This window comes from Engystomops pustulosus, chromosome 7, assembly GCF_040894005.1.
Source record: "Engystomops pustulosus chromosome 7, aEngPut4.maternal, whole genome shotgun sequence".
Lineage (NCBI taxonomy): Eukaryota > Metazoa > Chordata > Amphibia > Anura > Leptodactylidae > Engystomops > Engystomops pustulosus.
Genome location: NC_092417.1, coordinates 9,646,066 through 9,659,862, shown reverse-complemented (window position 1 = coordinate 9,659,862; position 13,797 = coordinate 9,646,066). Strand labels below are relative to the sequence as shown.

Sequence of the window (13,797 nt, the reverse complement as noted above, 5' to 3'; positions counted from 1 at the left end):
GTGACAGGTGGCTGCACCCTTGGTGTTAATAAGGAGTGAAGCGTATCGTATAATGTATGATTCTGTTTGTTAAACTGTGTATCTAATCCTATCCTGCTGTGTCATACATTCCACTGAGCTGTGTATCTAATCCTATCCTGTGTGATACTGTCTGCTGAGCTGTGTATCTAATCCTATCCTGTGTGATACTGTCTGCTGAGCTGTGTATCTAATCCTATCCTGTGTGATACTGTCTGCTGAGCTGTGTATCTAATCCTATCCTGTGTGATACTATCTGCTGAGCTGTGTATCTAATCCTATCCTGTGTGATACTGTCTGCTGAGCTGTGTATCTAATCCTATCCTGTGTGATACGGTCTGCTGAGCTGTGTATCTAATCCCATCATGTGTGATACAGTCTGCTGAGCTGTGTATCTAATCCTATCCTGTGTGATACTGTCTGCTGAGCTGTGTATCTAATCCTCTCCTGTGTGATACTGATTGCTGAGCTGTGTATCTAATCCTCTCCTGTGTGATACTGTCTGCTGAGATGTGTATCTAATCCTATCCTGTGTGATACTGTCTGCTAAACTGTGTATCTAATCCTCTCCTTTGTGATACTGATTGCTGAGCTGTGTATCTAACCCTCTCCTGTGTGATACTGTCTGCTGAGCTGTGTATCTAATCCTCTCCTGTGTGATACTGTCTGCTGAGCTGTGTATCTAATCCTCTCCTGTGTGATACTGACTGCTGAGCTGTGTATCTAATCCTATCCTGTATGATACTGACTGCTAAGCTGTGTATCTAATCCTCTCCTGTGTGATACTGACTGCTGAGCTGTGTATCTAATCCTCTCCTGTGTGATACTGATTGCTGAGCTGTGTATCTAATCCTCTCCTGTGTGATATTGTCTGCTGAGCTGTGTATCTAATCCTCTCCTGTGTGATACTGTCTGCTGAGATGTGTATCTAATCCTCTCCTGTGTGATATTGTCTGCTGAGCTGTGTATCTAATCCTCTCCTGTGTGATACTGACTGCTGAGCTGTGTATCTAATCCTCTCCTGTGTGATACTGATTGCTGAGCTGTGTATCTAATCCTCTCCTGTGTGATATTGTCTGCTGAGCTGTGTATCTAATCATCTCCTGTGCGATACTGCTGAGCTGTGTATCTAATCCTCTCCTGTGTGATACGGTGTACATGATATATGTATGATCACACCTGGGGACCCTCTTATCTACTGTTCCGGGGTCTTCGGTTGATGCTTTTTCCCTCTTCTGTTATTTGTAGATATTTTTGTGATTATTTTAAGTCTCTTGATAATGAAAAGGAGAAAAATCTTCCATGAAATGTGTTTATGTCCCGGCGGCTGATTTCTACTAGAAGTGCCCCCGGGTCTATGCCCCTTCCTTACATGTAATGTGTATCGGGTAGGTACCTGGACCACCTACCTTCCTACTCAGGGACAGTAAGGATTTGGGGGCCCCTGACTGGGAGATGCTGGGCCCCCCTGCTGCTTGTATATTTATGACAATATGGTCCTATATTATCACAAAGTGCTGTCAGGGGGTTGTATATACGGTGCCCCCTAGAGGTGATGGGGAATAACTCTGCACCTTCCTGTCCTGTAAGACTTTGGGTGCTGGAGATGATATGTGGGTGCAGGGTGTCCCCGGCCTCCTCCATCACCATCATGTGCGGCTCCTGTATTACCGGATCACAGAGATAAGAGACAGGATTTCTGGACTTGGTTCCTATATACATTGTATATCTATAGATTATTAGGGAGAATCTTCCGGAAATAACCGGAGAGGGTTAGATACACGGCTCAGCAGTATCACAAGAGAGGATTAGATACACAGCTCAGCAGTATCACAAGAGAGGATTAGATACACAGCTCAGCAGTATCACACAGGAGAGGATTAGATACACAGCACAGCAGTATCACAAGAGAGGATTAGATACACAGCTCAGCAGTATCACACAGGAGAGGATTAGATACACAGCTCAGCAGTATCACAAGAGAGGATTAGATACACAGCTCAGCAGTATCACACAGGAGAGGATTAGATACACAGCTCAGCAGTATCACACAGGAGAGGATTAGATACACAGCTCAGCAGTATCACAGGAGAGGATTAGATACACAGCTCAGCAGTATCACACAGGAGAGGATTAGATACACAGCTCAGCAGTATCACACAGGAGAGGATTAGATACAAAGTGTCTATTACCCAGAGAATCTTCATTATATCTTATACTTACCGTAATTCCTCCAACCTGCAGAGACCGGACAGAGCTTCCAGCAGGACACTGAGGTCAGGACCAGGCAGGTGGTTACCAGACAGGTCCAGTATCTTCAGGTCCGGATTATTCCTTATTACAGAAGCCAACGGGACGCAGGACGTGTCTGAGAGATCATTATAACCCAACCTGTAAGAATAAGAGGAGATGTGAGGGACGTATCAGCAGGCTGTATCACACAGGATAGGATTAGATACACAGCTCAGCAGTATCAGACAGGATAGGATTAGATACGCAGCTCAGCAGTATCACACAGGATAGGATTAGATACGCAGCTCAGCAGTATCACACAGGAGAGGATTAGATACACAGCTCAGCAGTATCACACAGGATAGGATTAGATACACAGCTCAGCAGTATCACACAGGATAGGATTAGATACACAGCTCAGCAGTCAGTATCACACAGGATAGGATTAGATACACAGCTCAGCAGTATCACACAGGAGAGGATTAGATACACAGCTCAGCAGTATCACACAGGAGAGGATTAGATACGCAGCTCAGCAGTATCACACAGGATAGGATTAGATACACAGCTCAGCAGTATCACACAGGATAGGATTAGATACACAGCTCAGCAGTATCACACAGGATAGGATTAGATACACAGCTCAGCAGTCAGTATCACACAGGATAGGATTAGATACACAGCTCAGCAGTCAGTATCACACAGGAGAGGATTAGATACACAGCTCAGCAGTATCACACAGGATAGGATTAGATACACAGCTCAGCAGTCAGTATCACACAGGGTAGGATTAGATACACAGCTCAGCAGACAGTATCACACAGGAGAGGATTAGATACACAGCTCAGCAGTATCACACAGGATAGGATTAGATACACAGCTCAGCAGTATCACACAGGATAGGATTAGATACACAGCTCAGCAGTATCACACAGGATAGGATTAGATACACAGCTCAGCAGTGTCACACATAGCATAACAGCAAACAAAAAATAAAGTCTTCACACATGGATAGCAATTAGAGATGGGCGAATCGATTCTAACAAAGTAGAATTTGATATGAATTTCACAAAAAATTTGATTCGTCACGAAGCCGAAGCTTACGTTGATTCGCGGGAACAAAGTTTTTTTTTTCTTTCTTTTTTCAGCTATATGGGCGCGAGCACAACGTATTACATGGGGCAGAGAACTCTGGGAAGGAGAAAGGAATACCCCCGATGACATCTGCAGACCTGTAAGCCAATCAGCGACCGGCAGGCTTATGTGATGTCACACAGGCTCACAGCCCTATAAAACTGTTGGCCATTTGCAATCCTGGCATTTTACACTGGATGTGCTGTCTGTAGCGTCCAGCTGCTGCTACTCTACTGTGCAGTAGCGATTCCTGCTCCAATCCCTGGATGTTCTTTAAGGCGGATCTGTATACCCCAAATAGCAGTTCTATTTAGTGACAAAATCGAATAGGAAGAAATCTGTTTTATATTCACGAAGCTGCTGTAGTGATTTGTGGACCTCTCACTTGGTGTCAGTTGTGGGGTATCTGTATAACGTACATTGCAATACCTTTTGGGGGCTCTAGTTTACAGCCAGATGTACATGTCAAATCCACGTAGTTGATTAACCACTATGTCAGACAGAAAGGTGGCAGGTGGAGCAGGCAGAGGTGGCAGCACAGTAAGGGGATGTCGCAGCAGAGGTGACTCTGCAGTGGTGTGGCAGTGTGTTGATCAACAACCCAAAGGTTGTTCAATGGTTGACTAGGTCATCCAGTTTCTCAAATACAACACCTGACAACTCCAGCCAAGAGTCTGTGGGTTCCTCAGATACAATTAGTTGGCATGACCCAGGAGCAGGTCAGCGGCCCTCACCTGTCCTCAACCGGGCTCTGTCCTGTTCCTTTCCCGCAGCCAGAGAGCTACTAGGTGGTCTGGGCTCAGCACCACTATTCAGCGAAGAACGATGTGTTTGACACACATGGAGCAGACCCTGCACCAGCAGGTGGTGGCCTACTTGGACAGCACTTTACCACCTCAGGTAGAGGATCCCATGGACTACTGGGCAGCCAACTTGATGCGTGGCCGCAACTTGCGGAGTTTGCAGTAGAGAAGCTGTCCTGCCCGGCCAGTAGTGTGGCATCAGAGTGTGTGTTCAGTGCGGCGGGGGCCATCGTTACCAGGAGCCAGGAGAACCCGCTTGTCCACCCGTAATGTGGAGAGACTGACCTTTGTCAATGCATCAGATAAGATCAGCCATGATGCCTCCTCTAAATGTTGAGAAATGAGTTGGGGTTCTAACTACCTGCCTCAGCTACTATTCTGATGCTGCCACCCGCCTGATGCAACACATCTGCTGCCAGTTGCACCATCTGCCTCCTACCATCTTTACCAGGGACTGGAATTGTCCGTCACTTCCACACTATATCATGGAGCCACTCTGCAGGCTCCTGCTGCTGCCGACGCCACCTCCACACTATATCATTGTGCCACTCTGCAGGCTCCTGCTGCTGCCGACGCCACCTCCACACTATATCATTGTGCCACTCTGTGGCCTACGATGGCGCCGCCACCTTCACACCTCTGACCTCATGCTGCTGCTGGTGCCACCATTGCAGTTGTTTTTTGGCAAAGACATGATATTTTCAGGAAAACTGTACACTATTATGGATGTGGCGTCTCTAATCTTCAAATTTAAATGGAAAATTTCAGCTTCTAATTCATTTCAAACTTCGTCATTGTGCCACAATGTGGACTCCTCTGCTGTTGGCTATGTGGGCTCCTGCTGCCACCACCTCCACACTCTATCACTCTGTGGCTTTCCCTTTTGCTGCCACCTGTGGCCTCTTGCTGCTGCAGGTAACACCACCTCCATGCTCTGTCATTGTGCCACTCTGTGGCCTACCATGTTTCCGCCACCTCCATAATTTGTAATTGTGCCACTCTGCGGCCTACTCAGGCTGCTGCCAACTGACCACTGTCTCCCTGGAACACCCTGTGATTTCCATAATGCTGTTTTCACCCTCCATCACTCTATGACGTTGCCACTATGTTTAATTTCCACCTTCATTTCATCTGTCAGAAGGAATGAAAAGCCTCAGGATTGATAGCCAAAAGCAGGAGTGGATACAGAACACAGAGGACATGCAAGTATCCCATTTATTGGTCATCTCTGTTCTGGATCCACACCTGTTTGTTTTTGGCTTTAGCAATACTGATGATGGATTATTGACAGATTGAAAGCAGACACTGACGGGTGAAAAGAAGGGCAAAATGATCAGTGACGTCAATGCAAAATTACTGCTGACACCCTCTCCACTCTTTAGGGGGGGTTCTACATGTATCCGCGTTTAACAGAACAGGTTCTGTCGTAATCTATGGAATCATCTGATGCCAGTGTAAAAAGAGTGCATTCTGTGATGTTGTAGTGAGATCTTGGCCCTCAGCTCAGTTCTTTCGAGCTGGCACAGACGTTACCTTGTCAGGCTGCGTTCCCGCTTCGCTTATTTGGGGAAGTTGGCCTCTGTAAGTGCACATGGAAGTGAAGAATGAAGCGATTCTAAGAGCGGCGGCTGTCATGTGCGTGTCATACTAAAACCACCTCCCCATGCATATTTAAGCATGGCACAACGTTCTACAACACCCTACAGGCTCTCTGCAGCCAGGAAATACCTGTTTTTTAACGTGATTCGGCACGATTCGATTCGGGTTGAATCAAATTTTTTTATAAAAAGTCGGCGAATCGGGACGAACCGAATTTTAACATTCGCCCATCTCTAGTAACAATCCATTAGGAAATCCTTGTGGCCTGCTAGGACTGTTGCCCGAGGGCCTGCTAGGACTGCAGTCAGGAATAATCCAAAGTAACAAGGGAACGCAGCACTTCTTGAAAAGCAATGTATTATTTATTTCTTCATTTTTAAATAACAGGAAACATGTCAGAGACTTGGCCTACGCGTTTCGAGCACCACGTTCTCTTAATCATGGTGTAATCTCTGTATGACACAGTAAGATTTTGAAACAAACAGCCAATCCCTGTATTGGGGGCGTGTCCTGTTAAGGCTTTGATTCACCAGAAGGGAAAACGCCCAACACAGCATTAAATCTGTAATAACATTGTAAAGATATACATTTCTTCTTATATAAAAGCAAAAAAAGGGGGGCGTGGCCTGATGCCGGACTGAGAGGACGTGCGCCGCGGAGCTCCCGGGACCCGATACCCCATCTCCCTCCCAAGGCAGCCATCCCTCACCTGTGCCCGCTCTCTCCTGCTCCGGGGTGCCCCACACACCTGCCGCTGTCCTCCGGTGCCGATTCGGAGGCGGCTGCGGACTCCGCGCCGCTCCTCCACACTTCCCCGCAGCCGGCCACGTGACCCGCGCGGCGGCCCGCTCCTAGCCGCCCGGCCCCGCTGTGCAGATCGCCGGGGGGATCCTCTCTCCTGCCAGGACCGAGGTAGCCAAGACCAAGGGGGACGCCACCAGAGGCACCGTGACAGCGCTCCAGCCAGCCCTTCATCCTGCTGGAGGCGCCATCTTATGCGACTCCCCTGCGCTGCCTGAGGCCTAGGCGCGCAGGGTTAACCCTGACACTGCCGGACTGCGCCAGGACCAGGTAGGGAAGTAATTCCCCTGCTGCTGCCCACCTCTGCCCTGGGGACCCCTGGTTGTGCAGCCCAGCACTGAGTCCTCCATACTCCCAGTGATCCCCTACTCCTGGGTTCTGTTTTATATTAACCCTTGCAGTACCGCTGCAATACTCCACGTGGGTTTGGATTGTATCTCTGCTAACTACTGGACGCTAGGCTCCTTGATTGTTTATCTCTGGCCCCCCCTGCCCAGACGCCATGGGTAACCGGAGGAGGACGGCTAAATTGCACAAAGCAGCGTCCGGGGTGTCTGCGCCTCCATCGGATGATGAATCCGTCCATGAAGATCCTCCATTCCAGTCCCTGGAACCCCTGGATGCGCAGGATTGCTCCACATCCCAAGCCGTTCTTGCGCAGATACAGTCGAATGCTGCTAAAAAGTTGGGGAGATTCTCCCGCACACAGCCCTGCTCTCCTCAGGGGTCCCCAAACTCCTCTCACTCCCTCTTTGAAGGCTCCCAGAGCCCGCCACAGCTTGTAAGCTATGAAGAGGGTGCTGATCCGTCTGACGCGGCCACGGAGTTGGATCGGAAATTTGCAGAGGTGCTGGCGGCCATAAACGGATGCCAATCCAAACTGGTCACCAAGGTGGATGAGCTGCGACAGGACTTTGTTCTATTAAGGCACGATGTCCACAAAGCTAAAGAGCGAATTACAGAAACTGACCGCAGAATATCTGAGGTGGAGGACGTCCAGAGGCCTATGCCGACACAGATCAGAGAGCTTCAGCGCCAAATGTCTGCATCCATCGACAGAGCTGATGACCTCGAAAATCGCCTGCGACGAAACAACGTCAGAGTGGTTGACCTCCCCGAAAAAGTGGAGGGGTCTGACCCTGTATCCTTTTTTGAAAATTGGCTGTATTTTACTGTTAGTGGGTATAGGTCTACACTACTGCTGTTAGGGTGTTAGACAGGGGGTTTATATTCTTGGGATTGTTAGTACAGTTCTGTTATATTTGTTATGCTCACTGTTGTCTGTCTGTCTATGTCTTTGTGGTATGAAAGGATGAATGCTTGGTTGCTCACGTCTCCTTCCCCACACCCCTTTCCTTTCCGCTAATATGTCTTCACTTAAGGTAATGAGCTGGAATGTGAGGGGACTTAACTCCAAATTCAAGAGGGCTCTGATGCTAGACGTCATTAAGCGTCAGGCCCCCCATATTGTATGTATCCAAGAGACACACCTTACGGGTCAGAAGGTCCTCTCTCTGAAGCGGGCCTGGGTGGCTAGAGGGTATCATTCCTCCTACTCTGTCTACGCTAGGGGAGTATCCATACTCGTATCCAAAGCGCTTCCCATAGAGGTCATACAGGTAGCGCCGGATCACTTTGGTCGGTACGTAGTCATACATTGTGCCTTATGGGGCTTTACCTTCACTATAGCGTCTATTTATGTCCCTCCTCCCTTTGACCCAGCTGTATTGCACCTAATATCCAGTAAACTGGCTGCTATGCCTCCAAGCCCGGTCCTCTGCATTGGTGACTTCAATGCAGTCCCTAATCCCTCCTTAGATCGCACAAGCGGCCTAGACACAGGCTCGGTCCGTCTGAATGAGTGGCTCACTTCTCTAGACCTCGCCGATGTTTGGCGTAGTAAACATCCTCAAGAGAGAGAATATTCATTCTATTCCTCTGTGCACAAGAGCTTCTCTCGGATTGACCTGGCCTTTGTCTCCCCTGATATGATGCAGCATGTTGATCAGGTATCCTATTGCCCGCGCAGTGCATCAGACCACTCCGCCTTGCTTATCAGTCTCCTTATAGGCCCCCCCAGCGACTCCCGCTTATGGCGCCTGCACCCGGCCTGGCTCCTATCCCCAGCGGTCCAGAGTACTGTTAGGGCAGCGCACAGCGAGTTCTGGGATGTACATTCAACCCATCCTGATCCTCTTCTAGTCTGGGACTCGTACAAGTCCTCGGTGCGGGGAGCATTCATGTCGGGGGTAGCTGGCCATAGGAAGACATTAAATGCGCAGGAGGAAAAGCTGACGGCCGCTCTGGTGACTGCAGAAAAGGATTATCTAGAGAAACCTACTCAGGGGAATAAAAAGACTTGGGCTCAGGCGCAGAGGAACCATCTAGCTGTAGTGAAGGAGCGCACCAGCAAGCGCCTGCTAGCCAGGGAAGCGTCCATCTTTGAATTCGGAGATAAAAACGGGAAGCTGCTTGCGTATCTATCGCGGGCTGAACGTCCTTGTGCTTCCGTTCCCTCTATCCTTGACAGTAGCGGAGCCTTGATTACAGAACCCCGGGCCATTAACATGGTATTTCATGAATACTACTCTTCTCTTTACAGCTCCAGATTGTCCGCCTCTTCCGCCGAGATCTCCGGATTCCTTGACAGTCTTCCACTTTGGAGGCTCACACAGGCACAGTCATCGGAGCTTGATGCTCCGCTCTCGGCGGAGGAGGTGGAACTGGCCATCCAATCGTTGCCCCCCGGTAAGACACCTGGACTTGATGGGCTGGGAGGTGAGTGGTATAGGGATAACTGTGAGACTCTGGTCCTCCATCTCCTTAGCCTGTACTCCGATGCGCTCGACAGTGGTTCCCTCCCCGACTCCATGCGAGAGGCCCTTATTGTAGTTCTTCCTAAGCCTGGCAAGGACCCTCTGCTTCCTGACTCGTACCGCCCAATTTCCCTCCTAAACTCTGATGTTAAAATACTAGCCAAAATTCTGGCAACAAGGCTTAATAAAGTAATACTATCCTTGGTTCACCCAGACCAGACAGGCTTTATGCCAGGGAGGGGAACTGACATAAATATACAAAGACTACACCTGAATATAGCAGAGGCAGAGCGGTCTCCAGACCCTGGGTTTATATTGTCCTTAGACAATTGTAAGGCGTTTGACTCTGTAGAGTGGACATATCTGTGGACCCTTTTGCCTAGAATGGGTCTTGGCCCTCGGTTTACAGCATTGGTTAAGCTACTGTATAATGATCCCAAGGCTAGGGTACGGACTAATCTTAATATCTCACCTACTCTCCCTATGGCCAGGGGCACTAGGCAGGGTTGCCCACTATCTCCCCTTCTCTTTGCACTCGCCATTGAACCCCTTGCTGTGGCGATCCGCCACTCTGATGGCATTAGGGGCATTGTCAGAGGTACTATTATTGAAAAGGTATCTCTCTATGCTGATGATACACTTGTATACCTTGGAGATGTGGGCCCCTCTCTGGAATCCCTTCTGTCCCTGATAGAACGCTATGGGGGGTTTTCAGGTCTCCGGGTTAACTGGGACAAATCGGCCCTATTTCCCTTATCTGATGTAGGGGTACGCTCCCTCCCTGTCCCAGTCCAGGTGGTGTCCACATTTAAATATCTGGGAGTCCGGGTGTCACGCAAGGTCCAGGCATATACAGAGTTAAACATCACACCTCTGATAGCTGCAACAGAATCGCGCCTAAAAGCCTGGTCCACTCTTCCCCTGTCTTTGTACGGGCGTATTAACATATTCAAAATGATCTTCCTCCCCAAATTTCTATACCTCTTCCATGCTTGTCCTATACTGCTTCCTAAGAGCCTGTTTAAACGCTTAGACAGCATTCTCAGGTCCTTCTACTGGCAGAGTAGTGCCCCACGATTCAGTTTAGCGCTGCTTCAGGCTCCCAAGGCTAGGGGTGGACTGGCTGCCCCGGATCTGTATCTTTATTACCTGGCTTCCCAGCTAGTATATGCCCAGTGGTGGATAGATATAGACATGGGTAATGCAGCTACTGCACTGGCTGGGGCCCTGGTAGGTTCCTACGAAGCCCTTACAAACCTGCTGTACAGGTATAAGTCCCCATCTGATACCCCACTTCCCCTACGTACGGTAGCGGTGTGCTGGCGAAGGGCGCAATCCCTGGTAGAACCGAGCAGCTCTCCCCCTCTCTCGCCCAGGACTCCATTGTGGCTCAATCCGTGGCTCTCTCACTTCCTCTCCCTCCCGGGCTGGACAATGTGGGGGGCGGCGGGGGTGAAATTTGTAGGCCAGCTATTATCTCCGGAAGCAGAATTACTCAGCTTTAACGAGATAAGGGAGAGACATACTGTACCCGATACGGCTAGCTTCCACTACACGCAACTGCGACACGCATTCAAAGCCCAATTCGGCTCCTTCAGCCTGGCAGTGAAATTCTCCAAACTAGAGACTCTGATGAGTACCCCGGACCTCCCTAAGCCACTCACTCAGTGCTATGCTCTCCTACAAGAGCAAAAGTCCAGACCGTTTGATAGAGCCTGTGAACGCTGGAGACAGGATATCCCTGACCTGTCAGATGATGACTGGAGGGAGGTCGAACTGTCCTACTTCACATCTGTAGTGAGTGCGAGGGACTTCCTGATCCAATCTAAATTCCTCCATCGAGTATACTTCACCCCTGCTAGATTATTCCGCATGGGAGCAATGCCCAATGATCTTTGCTTTCGCTGTCAGGCTGAAGTCGGATCCTTCCTGCATTGTGTCTGGTCCTGCCCTAGGGTCCATGTCTTCTGGTCCGAAGTGCTGGAATTCCTAAATTTACACTTTGATTTCCCACGATTAATGTCTCCCTCTGTGTGTCTCCTCGGCATCATAAATGAAGTTGTCAATGGCCACTATGACAAAATTTTCTTTAGGTTTGTCTTATATTACGCCCGAAAAGTGGTGGTGATGACCTGGAAGGACCAGGAGCCCCCTCCATTAAAAAGATGGATACTACTCATTAACAGCGTCATTCCCCACTACCGGTCCCTGTATGCCAACAGGAAGTGTCCCCAAAAGTCCAGATGGTGCGTGACTCCCCATACTGCCTTATAATCACATGTGATATACACTCCTCTCCATGATGAAGGAGACTGAGCGTGCTGGTATGTGTGTGTGTGTGTGTGACTGATTGTCTATGTGTCAATAGTTATTTGTGTTGTATCAAGATGTCTGGATACAGTATCCTGCTGTCATTTACTGTAATATCCCTCGGTTAGTTTTGAAACGCAGTAAGAACCTGACTGTTACCATGGCTGTTGTATAATAATCCTGTAATGGGGGGAAGGAAATATGTGACAGACAATCTTGTTCTTCGGTTTTGTTTATTACTATTGTATAAAATTTTCAAAAAACTGCAAAAATAAATACTTAAAAAAAAATAAATAAAAGCAAAAAAAAAAAAAATCAAGTCCTGCATTATCTACATATAATTATGTGAACATATCAAAAGCAAGTTCAACTGCCGATTTTCAATGATCTGTTGATCATCCAAAAAGGTAAGGAAATCTGTATTTCTGACATAAAACAATGAAATATTGCATCAGAAGATGAGTTATAGCTATTACTTTAACCATTGATGTGGAGATAATAATCTCTGATGGTACAAATGACATATTGGGTAAACAGATGAACAAATATTAATATCTTCATGGATAATGTATATACACATAAATCTCCCTGAATCTAAATGATGAATCTTTTGCTATGTCTAATGTTAATTTGATGTACTGTATATCCTAGAAGGCAAACATTTGGATTTTGACAAAACAATGAAATGAAATGTATAGATAATGTAATAAAAATAAGAAAGATCCGATCTCAGATTCAGACCAGACGTATTTCTGGTCTCCAATCTAAAAATCCAATACGTCTCTCTTTTCAGTAAAGATCTACGTCTGTCACCAATACTGGAAAATGTTGCTGTGTCTCCAGAACGGACAGAGCAGAAATGGCTGGAAGCACCTGGCATTTTTAGAGCAATCCCACAGGTGCTCAGAAATCCTAGTTTTCAAATTGCGGGTCGTACATCCCACATGTCTGATATTGCAGATTTTACATTCTATAATATAGGCTAGAAAGGTGGAGTCACAATTGATGAATGTTCTAATATGATATGGTTTTTTATTGTTTTTAAGAACAAAAAAGAAACTTGTGTTTGTAGCAAAAACACATCGAGAGGTTCCACAACTATGAAAGCCTTTTGTAATCAACCATGTGTTAATTCCAGATGCCCTGCTGGTAAATAAACTAGACGAGAGAACTGCACTAGAGATGAGCGAACATACTCGTCCGAGCTTGATGCTCGATCGAGCATTAGCGTACTCGTAACTGCTCGTTGCTCGGACGAGTATTTCGCCCACTCGAGAAAATGGCAGCTCCCGCCGTTTTGCTTTTTGGCGGCCAGAAACAGAGCCAATCACAGGCCAGGAGACTCTGCACTCCACCCAGCATGACGTGGTACCCTTACACGTCGATAGCAGTGGTTGGCTGGCCAGATCAGGTGACCCTGGGATAGACTAGCCGCTGCCCGCGCTGCTCGGATCATTCTGTGTCTGGATGCCGCTAGGGAGAGAGCTGCTGCTGGTCAGGGAAAGCGTTAGGCTGTTCTATTAGAATAGTGTTAGGCAGGAGTGATTCTACAAGAACCCAACAGCCCTTCTTAGGGCTACAATAACGTTATACTTTTTTTTTTATTTGCTTGTGGCTGGGCTGGCTGCCATTAGTAGTGCAGCTAGTACCATATTGTGAGGAATTTGCAGGGGGACTTGCTACCGTTGTGTTTAGCTCTTAGTGACACACATATCCACCTCAAACATCAAAGTGGGACAATTTATTAGGGGTTTGATTTCAATTAGGCACAGTCTGCCATTTACTTTTTATTTTACGTTTATTTTTTTAATAACTCAGCGTCATCTCATCTGGCATAGCAGTGTGCTTTCATACTTGGCTAGAAAATAGCCATAGGAGAATCCAAACGGCTTACTTACGCCTACAGTAGCGTTATATATATTTGATTTCTGGTTGATCTGCTGGTGGCTGTACTTGCTGCAGTGCATCTACTAGCAAATTGTGAGCAATTTGGAGTGAGACTTGCGACCACTGTGTTTTGCGCTTAGTGACGCACATATCCATCGCAAAGACCGAAGTGGGAAAATTTATTAGGGCCTGGGGTT

The 13,797-nt window shown here is 47.7% G+C and overlaps 1 long non-coding RNA gene across 1 annotated transcript in view; it reads right to left on the bottom strand.

Annotated features, from left to right (window-relative positions):
• Positions 1 to 3,440, bottom strand: part of LOC140069262 (uncharacterized) — a 37,360-nt gene extending 33,920 nt beyond the window's left edge. The window contains exons 1-2 of the long non-coding RNA XR_011848767.1: positions 3,355 to 3,440; positions 2,242 to 2,409 (exon numbers count right to left, since the gene is read on the bottom strand). This is a non-coding gene — a long non-coding RNA (uncharacterized lncRNA). The remainder of the gene's footprint in view (positions 1 to 2,241; positions 2,410 to 3,354) is intronic.
• Between the last annotated feature and the right edge of the window lie 10,357 nt (positions 3,441 to 13,797).